Below are 17,803 nucleotides of genomic sequence, written 5' to 3' on the forward strand. Positions count from 1 at the left end.
AATTAAAAAAATCTTTCCTCAAGTGCTTTAATGAAACTATAGGGCTTCTGTGATTGAGAATTTGGAGCTGCATAACATAACAGCAGGACAGAATTTTATTCATTCATATTCATTCAGATTTTAATGTTGTCAACAAGCTTATTGTTGCCTCAGTTTTCAGAAAGGGAAATAATGGAGAAAACTGGGAACTACAGACCAATTAACCTGACATTAGTCCCTGGAAAAATTCTAGAGCAGATTATAAAGCAAAGTACTAGTTTCCCTTTACTCAATGCTGGTTAGGCCTCACCTGGAATCCTGTGTCCAGTTCTGGGCACCACAGCTTAAGAAAGATGCAGATTAGCTGTAACAGATTCAAAGGAAGGCAACAAGGATGATCCAGGGATTGGAAACAAAGCCCTATGAGAAGAGTTTGAAAGAAAAGCAGGTTGCTTACCTGTAACTGATGTTCTTTGAATGGCCATCTGTGCAGTCACACATATCGGTGCTGCGCTTGCACAGTGCCTTTGGCTGGAAGATTACAAGCTAATGGTTTTTGGCGGGAAAGCTCCGCTCCCCCATGGCCTATAAGGAGCGGAGCATCTGCCATTTTGTTCAGTCTTTGACGACCGAATGTATGTCCCCATGTGGAAAAAATATTCCTACTGTAAACTATATCAGTACCAAGAAAAAATGGAAACGTTCGGTACCGACGAAAAAGTCCACTCACTGACACTGAGCGGAGCCGGCGGGTGGGTTGCGTGACTGCACAGATGGCCACTCGAAGAACATCAGTTACAGGTAAGCAACCTGCTTTTCTTCGTCGTGGCCTCTGTGCATCACACATATGGGTAGATTAACAAGCTTACCATCAAAGGAGGAGGGAAGGTGTCCTCAACGAAGAACAGATGAAAGAATGGTTCTGCCAAAGGAGCAATCTTGTCGAGCCCGAACATCTAAACAATAATGTTTGGCGAAAGTGCAAGGGTTTGCCCAAGTAGCAGCCTGACATACATCATCAATCGGGACTCCCGATGTGAAGGCAGATGAGGAAGCAACAGCCCTAGTCAAATGGCTTCAAGGAGCTGTGGGTAAGTCAATCTTACCCAGTTGATAAGATAAAGTGATAGTATGGACTATCCACTTAGAAAGTCTCTGAGGAGTGACAGGAGCGCCTTGATCTCTGGTAGCATATTTAACGAAAAGTCTATTTGAGCGCTGAATAGATTCCGTCCTAGATCTGTAGAAGGCTAAGCAGCGCCGAACGTCAAGTGAGTGCAACGATCTTTCTAACGGAGTCGACGGAGACGGAAAGAAGGCAGGTAACATAATATCTTGTCCCATATGAAAAGGTGTGGACACCTTAGGGAGAAAGGATGGATCGAGCCGCAGGATGACCTTTTCTCTGTGAAAATTTAGGTAAGGGGGGTCTATGCAGAGAGCGCAGAGCTCACTGGCCCTTCGGGCTGAGGTAACCGCCACTAGAAACACTGTCTTCCATGAAACAAGACGTAAATTGACTGTTGCCAATGGTTCGAAAGGAGCTCTTTCAAAACAACAGAGACTCCAGGTAGGCATTACTGGCCTGACTGATGGATTGAGATTATAAAGACCCTTAAGAAACCTCTTAATAGTAGGTTGAAAGAAGATGGGTGATCCATCCACCATGCCACGATGATAGGCGATTGCCGCCGTATACACTTTAATTGAAGATGGTTTCAGTCCAGAGTGGTGCAGTTCTAAGAGGAACTGAAGAATCTGATGTATCAATGATGTAAATGGAGAGAACGAACGAGACTCAGCAAAGGTGGAAAATCGTCTCCATTTAGCCGCGTAAGACTTCTGTGTAGATGGCTTTAAAGTGGAATCAAGGATGTGTTGAATATCCAGATGAAAGGTTGTTGGATTTGGTGGAACAATCGTCGGATCCGACAGTGCTGGTGGATCGAAAGAGGAAGCAGCACCAGCCCCAGCGGATTCGAAAGCCCTGAATGCAGCGGATTCAAAGGCAGGATTCGAACCACTTGAAGTTGCCGTTGATATAGATGGAGCAAAGTTAGTTAACAGATTTGCCACGCTGTTAGGTTCAACAATAATACATCTGGATGGCGAAGCGTGCCGTCCTGTTGGGTTATGAGGTACGGAAACAGTGGAAGATGAAGGTATTTCCCGTGAGAGATGTTGAGCAGTGTGGCAAACCAATGTTGGCATGGCCACCAAGGGGTAATTAGTATCCCCGAGGCCCGATTGTATACTATCTTCGCTATTACTCTTATCACAAGAGGAATCGGCGGGAAGGCGCAAAAGTTCAGGTTGTTCCATGGGATCATGAAGGCATCCCCTAGGGATCCGTACCCGATTCCCGCTCTCGAACAGAAAGCGTTGCACACCTTGTACTGTTGGGTGGCAAACAAGTCTACATCGGGGAACCCCCAGCGATGAAAAAGATTGTCATGTGTCTGAGGATCTAGCTCCCATTCGTGAGAGATAAACACGCGCCTGCTGAGGAGGTCCGCTTCCACATTGTCCGTGCCAGCCAAATGGACTGCCATTAGTGTAATGTCTCTCGAAATGCACCAGTCCCAAATCTGCATAGAAAGTCTGGCCAGAGTCGGGAGTGCCACCTGGTTTGTTCAGATAAAAGACGGTGGCTATGTTGTCCGACGTTATCTGAACGATCTGATGTTGGAGAACATCCTCGAAAGAATGTAGGGCTTTGAATACCGCCAACAGCTCCAGAAAGTTGATATGATTCATGGATTCCTGATGAGTCCACGTGCCCTGGGTATATAGGCTGGAGCATACCGCTCCCCATTCCAGAAGAGACGCGTCGGTACTGAGGGTTATTAATGGGCACCGGGGCCTGAAAGGAACCCCAACAGTCAGATTGGACGGGACCGACCACCATAGTAGGGAATGAAGCACCAAGGATTAGATTCGAAGCAACTTTGATGGTGGGTCTCTCTGTGGGTGAAACATCTTGTTGAGAAATAGTTGTAAAGGACGAAGTCAAAGTCTGGCGTGTGGCACCACAGTAACGGAGGAAGCCATATGTCCCAGAAGCCTCTGGATGGACTTCACTGGAACCGTCCCGTCTCGTCACATTCAATGGATGTGGCGAGCGAGAATCTGCTGTCTGTCCTGAGGGAGGAAGGCTTTTTCCAACGTCGAATCCAAATGGTCTCCGATGAATGTAAGCGTCTGCATTGGACGGAGAGAAGATTTCTCGGTATTAATGCATAGGCCCAGTTCGTCTAATAAGGCACAGGTTGTATGGATGGATGTGAGGCGTCCTTCCCTAGATCGGGACACCAGGAGCCAGTCATCAAGGTAAGGGTAAATTTGTATGCCTTGGAGGTGTAGGAAAGCACAGACAGGGGCCGTGCATTTGGTGAACACTCTCGGAGTGGTGGGCAGACCAAAAGGTAGAACTGTAAATTTGTATAAATCGGGTGCAACAGCAAAGCAAAGGAAACACCTATAACTGGGGTGAATCGAAATATGGAAATAAGCGTCCTTCAAATCCAATGAGGCAAACCAATCCTATTTCCTTAGCAGCAGCAAAATATATTGAAGGGTGGTCATTCAAAACTTTTTTGTCACGATAAATCAATTCAGAGTACATAAGTCCAAAATTGGACGTAGACCACCATCCTGCTTTGGGACCGTAAAATATCTGAGTAGAATCCGTGGAGTCCGTCATGTGGAGTTACTTGACGAATCGCTCCTTTATGAAGAAGTTGTTGTATTTCATTGAGCAATACCGGCGAGCATGATGTAAACTGGATCGGACTCGATGGAGGAACGATATCGAATTCTATCCGATAGCCGTGCTGTATGATGGATAATACCCACCAGTCAGATGTGATGGACTCCCAAATGGGGAGTCGGCTTCTCAGCCAGTCCGCAGAAGAGAGGGGGGTGGGTATGGAAGGGGTCAGAGGAATGGTTCGCCAGTCCAGTCAATGCTGCCTCCTATCTCCGTCATAATGGAAACGGCCCTGTTGATAACGTTGCTGGGGCTGTTGCCTAGGCTGATAAGATTGTCTATAGGAAGGATGGGTCCATGCCCACTTACGCCTAGGTTGAGTCTGGAGCTCCATCCGTCGGGCCGTCATGCAGGACTCGTGGAGTTTTTTCAACTTGTGGTAGGTCCTGGAGTGGAAAAGCCCGGACCCGTCAAAGGGCATTTCCTCAATTCGCCGCTTAGTCTCCTCCGGAAAGTTGGAACTCCTTAACCAGGCATGTCTGCGGAGAAAGACAGCACCGACCAAGGCTCTTGAGTCAGTGTCCACATGATGCCTGGCTGTGGACAACTGCTGGATGGCGACCTGCATCGCCTCCTTTATCAGAACCTTCGCCAGATCACCCTGGTGGTCCGGGAGGGTCGAGACGATGTTGTGGAGGTGCTGCATGATGAAGTATTGGTACCTCGCCAACGTCACCTCGCTGCATGATGAAGTATTGGTACCTCACCAACGTCACCACCAAGCCTGAGGCTGTGTAGACTCTCCTGGCCAGGGAGTCGATCTTACGTCCTTCTTTGTCCCTCAGTGCGGTGTGGCCTCTTGCCTCTCTACCCTGGGAGGACTCCACCATGACCAAGTTCGGCTTGGGGTGGCAGAGGAGGAAAGAAATGTCCTCCTCCCGAACCCAGTACATGGATTCATACCTCCGAGATGTGGGTTGAGGGTGAGAAGGCAAGTCCCAGGGTTGCGTCATTGCCTGTCATAAGATGGTAATCAACGGCAGGACGATTGAGGTGGACTGCTCCCTGCGGACGACGTCATAAAACTTGTCCTTAGAAGGTCCCGGACACTGGATGGCGTCAATGTCAAGGGACTGGAAAAGCCGGGACATCACCTCCGCGAAGGAGATGTGGGACTCGTCAGGTGACGCAGGGCCCTGGGAGGTCAGAGCGATGTCAGGAGAGGTTGAATCGACCTCTGAGTCGTCGGAGTCTGCACCATAAAATGGAGGAGCCGAAGATGAGGACTCCACCGGAGAGATGGACCGGCTGCTTTCATCCCGAGGAGGTATTGGGGATGTGCGTCTCGGACCCAAGGACAGTGGATGGTCACAGGAAGGTGGTGAAGACCGACCCGTAGGTACAGGATAGTACCCAACAGAGTGTGGTTTGCCCCAAGATGAATAGTAGGAGCAGTGCCATCCCTCAGATCGCTGTTTCATCGAGTGACTCCTTCAGCTCCTAGGTGAGGACATCTCCACATCTGCCTCCATTGTGGTTGCAGGCATAGATGTGGGCGACCTAGCCCTGGGGGGAGTGTCTTGAATTTCCCCATCAGAAATTGACCCCCACTGAAGAGCTGGAAGCAGCTCAGTGGGAAGGTCAGCCACACGTCGAGGGGACCCTTGACGGGTGACCCTCATAGCCACCTGGAGCACTGGATTGGGTGGAGTCGGTACAGTGGCTGCAGCTGGTACCGAGGGGGCCGTCAAACCCAAATCACGGTGTCGAGGGCACTCCATGTCCTTTGACTTCTGCGTTGGTTTTGGAGGCTTCTCCTTCGTGGCTTTCTTTGCTGATTTATCAGAGTCAGCATGCTTACGCTTCTCGCGCTTTTTCTTCGGAGAAGCAGGTGGGGCCCCCATGGTAGATGCGCCTTCCTCCGAAGGGCATGTGGGCGGAGCCACCATAGCAGAGCCAGGCCTCGGAGCAACTACCAGTGGGTCAGACTGCATGAGAGCCCGATCCCACAGGAGCCTCTGCAGGCGGTTCTCACGGTTTTTCCTGGCCTGCTAAGAGAAGGCCAGGCAGTGAGAACATTTGTCAGTCCTATGCCCCTCCCCCAAGCAGAGGAGGCATAGGTCATGCGGGTCGGTCGGAGACATCTTCGACCCGCATTCCGCACATTTGTGGAAAGCCGCTTGCTGTGCCATCGTAAGAAAAGAAGAAACTGAAGACAGTGCAGAGAGTAAGAATATATTTTTGGTATTGGTTTTTTTTTTATAGAAGATCGAAAGAGAAGGTAGAATGATAGAGAACTATAAAACTCAGAAGAACTATAAGAACTAACAAGAACTAACAGGGGTATACAACTGGGAGAATAATCGAGAACAAGAACAAGCTAGACGAGCAACGGTCAGAGCGATAGTGAAAGCAGCACGAGGCACAGCGAACGGTGGTCGCAAAGACTGAACAAAATGGTGGACGCTCCACTCTTTATAGACCATGGGGGAGGGGAAGCAGAGCTTTCCTGCCAAAAATCGTTAGCTTGTAATCTTCCGGCCAAAGGCACTGCGCAGGCACAGCACCCATATGTGTGATGCACAGAGGCCACGACGAAGAATTTGGCATGTTTAGCCTTGGGAAGAAAAGACTGAGGAGGATATGAGGGGGATATGATAAGTGCTCAAAAGGTTGTCACACGTGGGAGGACCATCAATCATCCCAGGCTGCAGGACCCAGAAAAAGGGCTCAAGTAACAGGAAGCCAGATTCTTGCTAAACATCAGAAAAAACTTCATGACTGTCAGAGAAGTTTGACAATGGAACCAATTACCCAGGAAGGCTGTGGGCTCTCGCACATGGGAGACATTCAAGATGCATCTGGACAGAGATCTGTCAGGGAATGTTGAACTTGGATTCCTGCACTGAGCAGGATGTTGGATGCAATAGCTTTTTTTGCCCTTCTTTTTGGCCTGTTCTATGATTCTGTATATTTTGAGGAGATTCCAACATGAAACTTTTGAATTAGAACTGACCAAGAAGTTTGATGCTATCTCTTTGGTGCTGAATAGAGATAATGGGTGTTATCTAATATTCTTTTTACATAGAATAAACCCACTGGAAGTATTAACTTGAGTCATGATTTACTGAAGTCTCAGTTTGCTGGACTAATAATGGATGCTGCCTAAAGCTTTTACATCCCACTTCAGGTGTTAATTAAGGGCCAGATGAATACAAATGAGTGCATTTTTGCATATTTTTAAACATTATTTGAATGATCACAGACTATGTTTTTTTTCCTTTTTGTCAACATCATGTCTATGTCAGGGAGGCATTGGTATGGGTAAGGTGGGGTCAGATTGGAGGCAAGGACAGTGTCAGAAGCTGGCAGAAGTCAGGGCAAAGTTGCAAGCAAGGCAAGGCACAGCCAGCGGCGAGGCTCCCAGGTGCAGTGCATGATTATGCAGCCCCAAATCCTTGCAAGGACCCACAGGTCTGGTCCGGTAGGAGATAGCAAAGTGCCCTTCACAATCGTGCCACTGCTTCAGATCCTGATGGTCTGTTTCTTGTCTCTCTGTGAAGACTTGCCCACTTAAGATATCACTTCGTACGTCAGATGAAGTAGTCTCCAGTCTCACAGAACTTCATTGCAGAAATGAATTTGCATGTCTTTAAGAAGCCACAGGACTTTTTGTTGTTTTTGTTGCAATATACTATGGCTACCTCTCTGAACACTGATAAATTGCAGTGTAATCGGTAGAAAATACATGAAGCAACCATTCTTGGTAGCTAATCTATACCTCTGAAATGCTATCCCTGCAAACAGAATCATCACCAGTTCCCCCTGTATTCCCTGTAAGTGAATTCACCCATTCCAAAATATCGCTACTTTTTCTCTTGCAATGTGCTCTGTAAGCATTATTCCCAAATGAATCTTGAGTCACTGCAGTATTGAAAGTAGTAGTGGTTATTCCTAGTAGAAAGGCAAGTTGATGGCAAGACTATTAGTTATATATTTACATTGGATTAGCATTGACCCTGTTGTTACAAAAGACAAATAATGAATAGCCAAATGCTTATAAAATCTCTTGCTTTCAAAGCCTCTTTATTATATAGATTATTATATGTATAATAATGCAGACATTTGCCAGTTTTGCACAGTCCACATTTTGCCTAGCCAGTCTTTATGTAGTGGAAACTTCGGTTGCATTAAATTTACTGCTTTCATCATGTAGGATATCAACTCTTTATATTTTATTGGAATATTACATGCAGTAATAGTAAGGAAAATATCCACAGACCTAATTAAATAAAAGGTCTTTTGCCCATACCTTTTACCAGATTTTTTGCATAACAGTTTTTCCAGTTTTATTTTGCCAATAAACTAGTCCACCCCTTGCAATAAAATGGCCATTTACCATCTGACATTTCCAACAGTGAAAATTATTTTTAAAATTTTGTTTAATGGTCTGTGACTATATCATCTATAAAGCAAAGCAATTTTCTCTAATATCCCTATTTAAGAAGAAAGTATGGCCAGTTATCTGTAAAGATTCCCATAAGGGTATCTAATTTCTCTGACTTTTCTTGTTTGGTGTCAGTTTCCAAAATAACAGAGCCTATTTATTATGGCATTTAAAAAATGGCTTGAAGGGGTTCCACCCTTAAAGGTGGTCTATAAATAATACATAATTAAGATCAAGAAATTAGTTTTCTTAAATTAGAGTCTACTTTATCAGATGCATGAAGTGTTATCCTTAGTTATAGCCATATATTTTATTTATTTATTTATTTATTTATTTATTTATTTATTTATTTAAAAATTTCTATGCCGCCCCATTCGCCGAAGCCCTAGGGTGGCTTACAAAGCATCAGTTAAAATATAAAACACTAAAAATATAAAACACATTAACATTATAAAAAAATAAGTCGCCCTGGCCGAAGAATTAAGCAAATAATATTAGCAATTAAAATGATGTTTGAATAAAAAGGTCTTCGCCTGGCGCCGAAGAACAAATAACGACAGCGCCGGGCAGACTTCTCTGGGGAGCGCATTCCATTGATTGGGTGCCACCGCTGAGAAAGCCCTCCTCCGAGTACCTACCCTCCTAATTTCCTTCACGGAGGGTTCCCGGAGAAGGGCCTGTCCCGCAGATCTCAGGGGGCAGGCGGACGTATATGGACGTAAGCGCTCCTTCAGGTAACCAGGACCCAAGCCGTTTAGGGCTTTATAGGTCATCACCTATACTATCATATATACACATGGATGAAGACAAAAGTAGAAACAGTGAGAGCAGAAGGAAATGAATTGCAAAAAACCACAGGTGCTTGAACTGGCATAAATGCATGCCTACATGTACAAACTGGCTTAACATGCCAGGATGTGTATGGTATCAGCAACAACTCTTTGCAAATGGCACTGGTAACAAAATGATTGCCACCATATGCATTTAGTACCCCTGCCCAATTTATTTTCAGCCCCCTGCTACCATATGTAGTGCATATATCTGAAACTCCTAATAATATCTTATACATCTCACAAAGTGTATGTCCACAAAAACTTATACCATAATACATATGTTAGCCTTTAAGTTGCCATCTCAGTCTCAGCTCAGCTGTGAAGGTACTCTGCAGGCTGACTTTTAGGTCAGCTTCAGAATTTCTGTTCATACCGCTGTCCAATAGGTAACATTGGAGGAGGAATAACAATAACAATAATAATAATATCATCCTACTATACAATCATCCAGCTCCTGGATGCACACCTTAATCTGATGAGGGGTTTGAGAGTATCAGAGAATTTGAGAGCAATACTGCTAGGAGGTCACAGTGTCTCACTCAGCTGGTCTTCTATCAAGGTCACCCAAGGTCAAAGCAGAGACACCAGACTGGGATGCTTCCATCATTCTCAGAAGTAAAAGTCACATCAGCAGAAGAGAATGCATATTTCAATGAGTGATCAGGGTGGAGAAAGTCCTGAAGAGCAACTACCAGGCAGCAGTAGTAGCTGCAGGCACCATGGCAGAAGATCTTTCGCAGGCACCAGCAGTAATATTTAAGCTAAATCTGGTTAGTCTTATGCAGAAGAAGTGTAAATGACTTCACAATCTTCTTCCCATGAAAATCCTATGATAAAACAATGCAAAATGAAACAAGAGGTAGTGCCAGAAGATGAGACTCTTGGATCAGAAGACATTCTACTAGGGAAGAGCAAATGTCAAGTATGAATAGTGCTGTTGCTAAAGATGCAACTAGATCAAAGCAGAAAGGAAGTCTAGTGGCTGACAAACACAAAGGCTGCTGCTGCTCAACACATAAAATCAGAACACAGAACATGAGAAGTATGAATTGAGGCAACCTGGAAATCGTAAAGCAAGAAATGGAAGGGCTAAACATGCAGTGCTTGGTGTGAGTGAACAAAAATGAACTGGAATGGGACAAACTCAAAAGAAACACAGCAGCTCTAATACCAAGACAAAATACAACACAGGTAATAATGTGTTCCATTGTTGATGAAAACTTAGAACTTGTGGAAAACACTTCAACATAGCAATTGTTCAAGTCAATACTCCAAACAGAAGAAATGAAATACTTTTTTGCAGATGTTGAAGATGAAATTGATAAGGCACCAAAACAACACATGCTAATAACCATAGGTGACTAGAATGTAAAAGTAGAAAACACAACAGAATAAAATGTTGTAGGAGAATTTGGCCTAGGAGTAAGCAACAAAGCAGGAAAAAGACTCATTCAATTCTGTGAAGCCAGTGATCTATTTATCGTAAATACACATTTCAAGAAACTGATCAGACAGCTGTGTACATAGACATCACCACATGGCCAACACAGAAATCAAATACACTATGTAATTTGAAGCAGTAGATAGAGAAGTTGCATTCTCGCTGTCAACCAATCGCCAGGAGCAGATTGCAGTAATGACCATGATCTCCTAATATCAAAACTCAGAGTAAAGCTGAAAAAGACCACTAACAGAAACAAAGTGTCAAAATACAACCTAGATAACCCTCTTGAGGAATTTAAAGTCCATGTAAAGAGCAGATTTGCATTACTCAACTTAATTGACCATGAGCCAGGACTTTGTGGACTAAAACCAGATACATTTTTGAGGAAGAATGCCAAAAGACAATTCCTGTAGCGAAAAGAAAGGTGGATGGTAGCAGAAGCACAGTTGCTAAGTGCAGTCAAGAAGCAAGAGCAGAAGGTGAGAGTAATAGGGTCAGAATCCTGAATACAACTTTTCATGTAGAGACAAAAAGTCCTATTATAATGACCAGTGCAAAGATATAGAAGAATGAAAGAGGGAGGAAAAGAAATTTCTTCCATAAGATCCAAGACATCAAATGGCAATTCAAACCAAGATTAGGAATTTTAAAAGACAAAAAAGGGAACATACTATCTGATGAGAAGGAAATAAAGAGAAGGCGGACACAATATACTGAAGAACTATACAAAAGAGATGAAAGGATGCAAGACTCCCTTAAAGAAGAATTATATGAAGAAGTACCTGCAATCTTAGAAAGTGAAGAGAAAGCTGCTCTAAAAGTGCTTGGGAGAAAAAAAGCATTAAGAGTAGATAGAATACCAATAGAAATCTTCCTATCTGCAGAGAGTGAGTAAGTCCAAATCCTAACAAGAATATGCCAACAAATGTGCAAAATAGAAGAATGGCCTACAGACTGGAAACATTCAATATGCATCCAATTTCTAAGAAAAGTGATACAAAAGAGTGCAGCAAGCACAGGACCATTTCATTAGCTTCCCATGCAAAGAAAGTGAAGTTCACAGTGTTGCAACAAAAATATTACCCTATATGGAATGACAAATGCCTGTTCAATCTGAATTCCAAAAAAAAAAAAAAAAAAAAGAGTTACTTGAAATCATAAACTACCTGTTGGTTACTGGAGCACACCAAAGAATTTCAGAAGATCAGTCTGTGCTTCATAGACTACAGAAAAGCTGTTGACTTTGTGGATCACAAGAAGCTACGGATGGTCCTGAAAAGAAATGGGTGTGCCTCACCACCTGATCAGCCTGATGTGTAACCTGTATTAGGGACAAGAAACTACTGTGAGGAGAGAATGTACAAAAAACCGAATAGTTTCGTATAGGCGAAGGTATCAGATGAGGGTGTATTTTATCTCCCTATCTGATCAATCTGTGTGCAGAACATACGAGTATCACAAGAAAAGGTGGATTAGAATCAGAGGAAAGATTGCAAATCGGAGGAAGAAACATACCCTTTGTAAACTGCCCAGACAGCTTCAGCTATGGGCAATATAGAAATAATAAATAATAATTTAAGATATGTAGATGACACCATATTGCTGGGAGAAAGCAGCAACAACTTGAAATGATTCCTAATGAAAGCAAAAGAAGAAAGTGCAAAAGCAGGACTGCAGCTGCATATTAAGACTACAGAAGAACTGTAAAATGTACTGTTCAAAATGAAGAAATTGAAATTGTGAAAGATTTTGCATGTCTTGGTCCAGTCATCAATTTAAACGGAGTCAGCAGTCGTGAAATGTAAGGAAGACTGAGAATTAGAAGGACAGCAATGAAGGAACTAGAAAAGATCATGCAGTGTAAGGATATTTCACTGAGGACCAAGCCCAAGATCATCCACATTATAATATTCCTGATCACTATGTATGGGTGTGAAAACTATGTATGGGTGTGAGAGCCAGTGTGGTGTAGTGGTTAAAAGCATGGGACTGGGACTCAGATGATCCGGGTTCGAGTCCCCGCTCAGCCATGGAGCCAACTGGGTGGCTTTGGAGCAGTCACAGACTCTCAGCCCAACCTACCTCACAGGGTTGTTGTGGGGATAAGATGGAGGAGGAGAATGATGTAAGCTGCCTTGAGTCCTTTGTAGGAAAAAGGCAGGGTATAAATCGAAAAGAAAAAAAAACTGTATAGTAAAGAAAGCTGACAGGTAGAAAATTGATATGTTTGAAATATGGAACTGGAGGAGAGCTTTGCAAATACCCTGGACTGACAGAAAGATGAACAAATGAGTCCAAGATCAAATCAAGCCAGAAATTTCCCTAGAAGCAAAAACGACAAAACTCGGGTTGCCATGCTTTGGGCCTACTTCAGATGGTGCAAAATAGAGCTTTCAGGATGCTGTTGGGGACTGGTCCTTATTCTCACATAACTCCAGTCCTCTATCAGCTCCATTGGCTTCCCATCGAAGACTGGGCTCAATTCAAGGTGCTGGTTATTACCTATAAAGCCCTAAATGGCTTGGGACCAGGATATCTAAAGGAACGCCTTTTTCCCTATATGCCCTCCCACCCCCTAAGATCGGCAGTAGAGGCCCTCCTCTGGGAACCCTCTTTGAAAGAGGTCAGGGTACCGGAGGAGAGCTATCTCTGTGGTGGTGCCCCGACTATGGAATGCGCTCCCCCTAGAGAGGTCTGCCTGGCACTGTCATTATATGCTTTTCAGTGCCAGGTCAAGACTTTTTTATTTGATCAATATTTTAACATCGAACAATTTTAATTGTATATGATTTATTTAATTTATTTTAAATATGTCAGTTTTATGCTTAGTTTGTGGAATAGCTAATTTATTTTGTTTAGGGTTTAGAATAATTCTGTAAGCCGTCCAGAGACGACAGTGTTGGACGGCCTATAAATTTCCCAAATAAATAAATAAATTAAATATCATGAGAAGGCAAGACTCCCTTGAGAAGAAAATCATGCTAGGGAATGTCAAAGACTGAAAAAGGAAAGGAAGACCAAGTATAAGAGGGAATGACTCAAAAAAGGAGGCCACAGGCTTGAATTTGCTGGGCTGTTATGGATAGGATAATTTGGAGGGCTTTAACGTAAGTCAGAGATGACTTGACTGCACATAGCAACAAAGTATACAAGGTTGTTCTGAGCATTCCTGAGATAATGGGGAAAAGCCACAGGCCATGCTAAGCTAGAGTGACCATGTGGGTTCTGATTTGTTAATGGAACAACTTACGGTGCTACCAACAGATAACTTGGACTCTCCATGTATTGTTCCCTCTCACTACCTCCCTCTTGGTCTACCAGCTGGTATCACGGTGGCCTTCAAAGCAGAACCCATTCAAGTCCCCCAGAATGCATAAATATTCCCAGCACTTAAACAAACAAACTCTCAGGGGTCTCAGAATGGGATAGAAAAAATGGAACAATACTAGCAGCACATACACCTGCTTCCTAATGGAGCACCATTCACTGGTTTCCTTTCAGAACTTCCACAAAGTCTTTTGGAACTGTCAGGAGACTGTAGGAATCACAGCAATATGTTTTGCAAGAAGTGGGGGAGGTGATCTATCTCCTTTCTGGAGTAGATGAGCATTCAGTGAAGTGATAAAGCTGAAGAGGACTGAAAACTGTCAGTTCAATATTTAAACCCAAGAGGATTATATAATTAAGGGGGCGATATTGCTGGCATCCTCTTCTGGTCCACCTGCTTTCACTGCTTTCTCTTTTACTGCTATCTTTCAATTAACAGATTGGCATGTTGCAACATTAGCCTATAGTGTATGCGATCATATCTTACCAGTCTGCCACCCAATGCATTCCCCATTGGTAACTGAAGCTTACAAGACCATTGACTAGGTGAGCCTATAGATGCCAAATGCAAGTGCATTCTTGCAAAAGTGCAATAAAAAGACTAAGAATTTTAAAAGTGACACACACAGTTGTGCAACTTTCTGGGACTGATTTTTTTAAGGGCACTGAACTCATGACAGTGGCTCTAAGGTGCCATTTGGGCATCAGTGGAGGGCTGTCACTGGTGCAGGCATGGGCAAAATCATGAAGAGCAGTAGGGGGGATTTTCCACCCTTGCTCAGCAGCTTTTAAGTCAATCCCCAAAACACATGATAGAATCAGGTTCAGATGACATGACTAGCCATTGTACATTGAGCAACCCCTAAATCAAGCCATGAGTTGTCAGAGTGGTTTGTTACTGAAAAACAAGCCATCCTATAGGGATGGTCTGGGTTTGGATGAAACAATAACCCACCAAAGCTGGTTACCCATGATGGTTTGTTATGTGACGTGAACTCAGTCTGTGTTCTGAGTGCTTTAAAAAAGCACCATTGGATCCTAACTGTTTTCCCATAAGCAGACGGCACAATTTCCAGTTCAACCAGTGACACCTCTCACACTGTCCTAGAGGGTCCTCTGATTCTCAGAAGGAACTCTAATTGAGGATTACAAGAGGATGCTGTGAGGAGGACTGGTCAGGAAAGTCCACAACACAAGCAACATTCTGTTCACACCTCTGGATTGAAGCTACTATAGTATAATGAGATTTGGTGTTGATCTGGATGATCTGCCAAAGATCTCTTTTCAAACTTGTGATTCAGAGATTGTGACAAGGAAAGTGAACCTTACTTTAAAAGCTTGCATCCCTGGAGTTCACACTGTACAGGGAACTGGAGTGTGTGAACATAGAAATATCTGTTATTTGTGCACAAACATATTTGCTTTCAGATTGGAGATTCCATTAAAAGCTATGCAGCTTCAACTGTTATCCATGGTTCCAACTGCTTCTACATTTAGCTGTGTGACCCCTAGGGCTTCTAATGATTTTGCTCATGGTGAAGAACAGTTTGCCTTGCTGAAATCAATAGTATTTTTTGGAAAAAGCTATTATTCAAAAACAGCAATGGAGAACTGTTTCTAGGCTAGGAGTGAGCTGTTCTCATTGCAGGCAGAATAGGACTATTTTGAGTCAAAATGAATGAGATATTACTATAGAAAGGTTGAAATATAAAAGTTCTGCTTTAGTCTTTGGTATTTTAATTTCAAGTATTCCTATTTGAAAACAGTTTCTTTATGGTGCTTTTTAGTCATAATTTTATTAATGTATCTGTTCCGCTTATATCCTGCCTTTCCTCCAAGAAGTTCAAGGCTCTGTACATGATCTTTCGTCTCTCTACTTTATCCTCATAACAACCCAAGAGGTAGTTAGCCTGAGAGCTGGTGACTGGCCCAAAGGCTTAATGGGTCCTAAAATCCAGGTGGTTCCGCTCCTATCTCAATGGCCAATTTCAGAAGGTGGTGCTGGGGGACTATGGCTCTGCGCCATGGCAGTTATGCCATGGAGTTCCTCAGGGGTCCATTTTGTCCCCTTTGCTTTTTAACATCTACATGAAACCACTGGGAGAGGTCATCAGGAGGTGTGGGCTGCAGAATCATCAGTACGCTGATGATATCCAGCTCTACCTCTCGTTTTCCACCAATCCAGGTGAGGCAGTGGCTGTGCTGAACCGGTGCCTGGCCAAGGTAATGGGCTAGATGAAGGCCAATAAACCGAAGCTCAATCCAGACAAGACGGAGGTCCTGTTGGTGGGCAGATCAGACCTCGGGATGGGGGACTTGGGCCTTGTCCTAAATGGGGTTGCACTCCCTCTGAGGGACAGGGTTTGCAGCTTAGGAGTGCTCCGCGACCATGAGCTGTCTTTGGAAGCTCAGGTGACGGTGGTGGCGAGGAGCGCCTTGCTTTGGCTGATACATCAGCTGCGTCCCTTCCTAGAGCATGACTGCCTGGCGACAGTGACACACGCACTGGTAACTTCCCGATTAGATTTCTGTAATGTGCTCTACGTGGGGCTACCCTTGAAAATGGTCTGGATACTTCAGTTGGTGCAGAATAGAGCTGCCAGGTTGCTGACGGGGACTGGGCGTTGTTCTCATATAACTCCAGTTCTCCGTCAGCTCCACTGGCTCCCGATTGAAGTCCGGGCCCAATTCAAGGTGTTGGTTATGACCTATAAAGCCCTAAACGGCTTGGGACCTGGTTATCTAAAGGAAAGCTTGCACCCATATATGCCCTCCCACCCCTTGAAGTCAGCAGCAGATGCCCTCCTCCGGGAACCCTCTGTGAATGAGATTAGGAGGGTGAGCACCCGGAGGAGGGCTTTCTCTGCGGTGGTGCCCCATCTATGGAATGCGCTCCCCAGAGAGGTCTGTCTGGCTCCGTTGTTATTTGTTTTTTGGCGCCAGGCTAAGACCTTTTTATTTAAAACTTATTTTAACTGTTAATTATTTATTAACTAGGTTTTTTTTTTAAAGCCGAGAATGCACTGGGGGGATGTTATTTATTGTATAATTTTAGTATTTATTTTATTACTTCTGTATTTATTTATGTGTTGTATGCCGCCCCATCGCAACAAAGCCTTGGGGCGGCATAGAAATGTTTTAAATAAATAAATAAACAATTCCAACCACTTCATATTTGTTTTAGGCACAGGTGCATGTATGCATAGATGCATGCTTCAATATGCAACTAAAGGTGCCACTTGGCCCATACATCCAGATAAAACCATGCAGGTGCTGATTTGGTCTCTGCTGGAGTGCCGCTTTTGCAGTGAGACAAGTCTGGAAATTATGCGGAAAATCAATAGAGCACAGAACATGCAGCTGATCCCATTTCCACGGCCAGTGGGATTTCTAAAAGTTTTCACAGCACACAAAGCATGGCAGTATGTTAGACTGAGACAAAATGGAGGAGATGAGCAAGAAGAAAGGGTCTCCTCGGCACATTCTAACATACTGCCATACCATTGGATGTCACTCTATTGCCCTTTATACCAGTTTAAAGAGTTATTGCTGATTATGCAATAGGGGGACCCCAAAATATACCAGGATAATTAAGACAACATGAAGATGCAAATTCGTGTGTAAGTTAAAAGGTGATCACATTGCTAAGTGCAATGTATTCTATAAGAAACAGCTGTGGTCTGAAAACAATCAAGGATTAAGGCTGCAATCCTCTACACACTTATCTGCCAATGTCGAACTCAGTGGATCTTACAGCTGAGTAGCACGTACAAGACTGCAGTCTTAAGAAACTTTTACAGAGCTTTGTAAGGAGATCTACACCTCCGGGAATCCCAGTGCTTTGAATTGCAAGACTGCCATTAGACGTTACAATTTATTCTCTCTCGCTGCCAGCATACTTAAAGGAGAAATGCTCAGTGCTGTCATTTTTCACATTCTGCCATTGACTATGAGTGAAAATAAAAATGTTCTTCCCAAATGTCTTGAAATATAAATAAGGTTCCGTGGCACTGACCCTTACCAAAAACAAATCCATAAAGCAGCAAAATAATTTTGCATCCTTA

At 43.8% G+C, this 17,803-nt stretch overlaps 1 protein-coding gene across 3 annotated transcripts in view; it reads right to left on the bottom strand.

Moving 5' to 3' along the window:
* Positions 1 to 17,803, bottom strand: part of LOC123029030 (T-cell receptor-associated transmembrane adapter 1) — a 94,783-nt gene that overhangs the window by 15,395 nt on the left and 61,585 nt on the right. The window lies entirely within an intron of this gene.

The sequence above is a fragment of the Varanus komodoensis genome, unplaced genomic scaffold, assembly GCF_004798865.1.
Source record: "Varanus komodoensis strain SLA01 unplaced genomic scaffold, ASM479886v1 scaffold4, whole genome shotgun sequence".
Classification (NCBI taxonomy): Eukaryota; Metazoa; Chordata; class Lepidosauria; order Squamata; family Varanidae; genus Varanus; species Varanus komodoensis.